The following is a 5,049-nucleotide window of genomic DNA, read 5'->3' as shown; positions in this document are numbered from 1 at the left end:
ACAATGTCAACTCCTATTCAAATATGTGTGTGTGGGTATGTGTATAATGACATAGCAGATTTAATATTATCACAGTTTTGCCTGTGTTTTGCTGAAAGGAAAATTCTTATGGCCCAATCCATATACACTCAACCAGAATATATTGGCATGGGACACTGTTATTATTACTTAATAGGAAATCTGGTTATTTTGCTATGTGTTATAGTTTATGAAACTCTGTGAGTCCCATTAGGCAATACAATTTTGGTGTGTTTGATTTTAGATCCACCTAAATTGAAGGATATTATTTCATTTGAGATTTTTGAATTAAAGTGTTACATTAACGGGACAAAATAACAGTAATAAGGGTACTGGGGAGCACAGGCTTCTTCCCATCCCCCACCACAAATGGAGATTTTAAAAAAACCTCCAGGCCCTGTGCGCCACTGCGCCCTGTGCCCGGACAGAAGAGTTGAAGCATTACTGCAAACTGGAAAAAAGCCCCCGTGTGAATTATTGTTTGACTGGGGCACCACAAATTGCACAATTGGTGATCTTGTGGATATTTTGGTCCAAAATGAGTTTTTTGCCCCTGCAAGTATTTTGCTACCAGATGCTGTACCCAAAAATGTTAATACACTGCCTTCTAAAGTCACTGTAACAGTTCAACAGAAACCGAAGCCCCTCTATGGCAAAGACAGGACATCTGTGATATCTGATGAGAATCTTGAACAAAACTATGTGCTACCTGACTCCTCAAGTCCAGAAAATACAAGTTTAGAATTTAGTGATACACGTTTTCACAGTTTTTCATTTTTTGAGTTGAAGAATGCCACAAATAACTTTGATGAACAGCCCATTTCTGTGGGTGGTAACAAAATGGGAGAAGGAGGATTTGGAGTTGTGTATAAAGGCTACATGAACAACAGGACTGTAGCAGTGAAGAGTTTGCAGCAGTGTCAACATGAAAACTTAGTAGAACTACTTGGTTTCTCAAGTGATGGAGGTGACCTCTGCTTAATATATGTTTACATGCCCAGTGGTTCATTGCTGGACAGATTGTCTTGCTTGGATGGTACTCCCCAACTCTCTTGGTACATGAAATGCAAGATTGCCCAGGGTGAAGCTAATGGCCTCAGTTTTTACATGAAAACCATCATATTCATAGAGATATCAAAAGTGCAAATATCTTACTAGATGAAGACTTACAGCCAAAATATCTGACTTTGGGCTTGCACAGGCTTCTGAGAAGTTTGCACAGTCAGTCATGACTAGCAGAATTGTGGGAACAACAGCTTATGTGGCACCTGAAGATTTGCGAGGAGAAATTACACCCAAATCTGACATCTACAGCTTTGGGGTGGTTTTACTAGAAGTAATAACCAGACTTCCAGCTGTGGATGAACACCGTGAACCTCAGTTACTGCAATGTGAGTACCCATAGAGCTGTGTGCTTGTGCAGAGAAGAGGATCTACATTCAGAGTTGGAAGTGCATCATTGGGAGTGCAGCAGAAGAGCGGACCTCACTTTGCCGGAAGCCTAGTAAGGGCTGCTAATGAGCATGTGAGAGGAATACACAGAAACACAAAAGTCAGGAGGCAGTTGGCTGAACGTTTCTAGGAAGGAGATATGTATGGATGTATTAATATAAGTAAATATTAAAGAAGAAATTGAAGATGAAGAAAAGACAATTGAAGATTATATTGATAAGAAGATGAGTGACGTTGATTCCACTTCCGTTGAAACTATGTACTCTGTTGCCAGTCAATGTCTACATGAAAAGAAAAATAAGAGACCAGACATTAAGAAGATTCAACAACTGCTAGAAGAAATGACAGTTTCTTAAAACTTGACTGGAATAGACTCTTGGATTTTTATATACAGCTATCTAAATCATTTTTTCAACTAAAGTGTTTTTTTTTTTTGTAAGTATTCTTTATCTTTTATAAGGCAGCATGGTGAAATGCAGTGGTTATTAGAGCTTATGTAGAACTCACATATAGAGGACAAACAATAGTAGCACAACTGTTGCAATGCTTAACCCAACTTTCTTAGAGTCACTTTGAGTTCTTACAGTAATCCCTGAGATATCTCCTCGGAATCTCAGCAAACACAGTTTGAAAACTCAGAATTAGCTAAATAAAGGATGGGACTATAGGGTGAAAAGACCCTGAGCTGAAGGCTGACTCTACTACTAATTTTCTGTAAAGATTTGGGAAATGTCTTAGCTGCTTTGAACCTTATTTTGTTCACCTGTACTGTTGAATTAATATCTACTGTGCCTCTCTGACAGGTAGTCATGATGCAGAGTATGTACAGCACTTTGTAACTTGTAAAGGGATACAAAATTTAATGTTTATATAAATAATTGTAAAATCCTATTATAGTTTTCATTTGTGTATAGGGTCATGTTCACAGTGTGCTATTAGCAATCATTCACCATAAGCCAATTATGCCCTGATGATACTCCCATTATGATGTGGCCATTATTAGATTATGTTATGCAGCAAACTTGAAGGTGTTTTGAGATGCAGTTAAAGTCCCTCATCTGCTGACTTTGAGCATCAATAAGAAGATGCTGTTTTGGAGGCCTGAGCTAATAAGGTAAGCTCTTACAAGAAGTCTGAGCGATCCTCCTGTGGACCTTAAAGTAAGCTATCATGTTGTAGGAAGGCCACATTGGCTATAATCTACTGGTAGCCTCTAGGAGATGAGAGCTACCTTCCAGCTATCAGTCAGCAAGAAAAATCTGGAACCTTGGTTGTGTAACACCAAGAAACTCAATTTTCCAAAAACCTGAATTAGCTTAGAAGAGTACTTCAAATTTCAGATAATACCATAGCCCCTGCTGACACCTAAATTTCAGCCTTGTGAGACCCTCAGTAGCAAACATGGATTTCTGTGGCTGGACTTGTGACATACAAAATTGTGAGATAATAAATTAGTTGCTATAAGCTAAAAAAAAAAAACCTCAAATACATGCTGGAGATTTTGCTGTCTTTTGAGGGATTGTGCTCCCACTTGACTTCTCTCTCTGTTGGCACTTCTTTTCTCTATTTCTAAGATGTTGATTATTTTCTTGGTGTTTTCTATCCCCCATAGATTAAGGTTGCTTGAGTTAACAAATGAAACTACATCATATCCAGTCAAGTTTGAATTCTGGATAAATGAATATTTTGTTTTTAGTAGAAATACATCTCAAATATTGGAAAGGACAGACTTGTACTCAGAAGGTACTTGCTGTTTATTTGAAATTTGGATGTGAGGAGGCCTCATGCATCTCTCTGGCAACCTCACTAGAAACTAGGCTCCCAGCTGGCTCTGTGGCAAAGAATCACCTGCTAGTACAGGAGATGTGGGTTAGAACTCTGGGTCAGGAAGATGCCCTGGAGGAGGAATTAGCAGCCCACTCCAGTATTCCTGCCTGGAGAATCCCATGGACAGAGGAGCCTGGCGGGCTACAGTCCATGGGGCTGCAAAGAGTCAGACACGACTGAGGGAGTAAACAGCGGCAACAACAGCTACCAGGGATTACGTTTCTGTCTTCCTTGGCTTGACTCAGTCTTTGTCCTTTATCTTTGCAATTTCTTTAATTCCTTGATACTTGCCTTTTCCTTTGCATGTAAGAGAGGATGTGACCGAGGGTTAAACATGTTATGCACACAGGAGATGCCAGCTGGCAGGTGGGTTTGGATTTAGGCAGGTGGGTTTTGATTTAGTATGAAAAGATCACTCCATTTTGCTGGGAGACCCTATCAGCTAGCATTTTCAGGGGTTCTCTCCTGATCTGCCTGGAGATTCCAAGTATACCTGCCAGTATTCTCTGGACCCAAAGCAAGAAGGGAACTCTGTGGTCTCAAATGAGAATGGAAAATATCTTACAATGCCCTTTTTTTATTTTGTTTTTGTTTTGTTTTTTTATTGCTTTATAGTGTTGTGTCTTTCTGCTGTGCCAGGAAGTAAATCAGCCATATGTATGCATGTACCCCCCCCCCACAGCCTTGAGCCCCCATCCCGCTCCCCATCCCGCTCCTCTAGGTCATCAGAGAACATCAAGCCGAGCTTCCTGTGAGTTACAGTAGGTTCCCACTAACTGTCTGTTTTACACCTGGGAGTGTACACTTGCAGTCCCAATCTCCCTATCCATCCCACCCTCCCCTTTCTGCCCTGTGGTAAGACAAACGCATCTTTAGCTGCCTTTGGATTCCCTGACTCTGAAAATAGAAACCAAAAGAATTTGGAGAATTGTAAGCATGCTTCAGCAGTACCTTCAAAGCAGTTAATATAGCAGAAGACAAGTGAAATATCATGCTATCAAAAGTCTTTGCAGCAAAGCTGGTGACCGACAATGCCAACTGTGGTTTAAACACTCCTGAGAGCAGCAGACAAGAGAGGCTAAGAGCCCAGCCAGGGAGTGGCGGATGAAAGATGAGAAGCTTCACAATTAAAACCTTTATCCAGACAAGGAAGTTGGCTATGATTCTTGAATGGGAATGATGACTAAAAATCACCAAAACATGATAGATTATCAGGCTATTATATACCGACAAGCTCAAATCTGGCCTGCCAGTGCCTGTAACATTTTTTTTCTTAAAGCAGCTCTAGGCTGAAAAAATTAATTCTGAAAACTGAATCTCAGATAACTATCATTTTCACAGTTGTTATATAAGAAAGCATGTTAAGTAAAAGGTTATTGAGGTTATTTGAATGATAAATAAAATTCTATTGAAATAGTTAATTTTTGTCTCCAGAGGAATTTGAGGCTCTATGTGACAGGGTCTGGATGTGGAGTTTGTTTTTCCCACCTCTTATTTGGGTCAAATTAACCCAGGGTTTTGGGTTCTCTGGTGGCTCAGTGGTAAAGAATCCACCTACGAATGCAGGAGACACAGGAGACCCGGGCCTGATCCCTGGGTCGGGAAGATCCCCTGGAGGAGGAAATGGCAACTCACCCCAGTCTTCTGGCCTGGGAAATCCCATTGACAGAGGAGCCTGGCGGGCTACAGTCCATGGGGTCGCAGAGAGTCTGACACAAGTTAGCAACTAAATAGCAACAACAATCCAGGGTT

The 5,049-nt window shown here is 40.7% G+C and overlaps 1 pseudogene; it reads left to right on the top strand.

Moving 5' to 3' along the window:
• Window positions 1-387: 387 nt before the first annotated feature.
• On the top strand, window positions 388-1,931 carry LOC122452968 (annotated as a pseudogene).
• The last annotated feature ends 3,118 nt before the right edge of the window (window positions 1,932-5,049 follow it).

This window comes from Cervus canadensis, chromosome 14, assembly GCF_019320065.1.
Source record: "Cervus canadensis isolate Bull #8, Minnesota chromosome 14, ASM1932006v1, whole genome shotgun sequence".
Taxonomy (NCBI): domain Eukaryota; kingdom Metazoa; phylum Chordata; class Mammalia; order Artiodactyla; family Cervidae; genus Cervus; species Cervus canadensis.
This window is presented reverse-complemented; position numbering and strand designations above follow the sequence as displayed.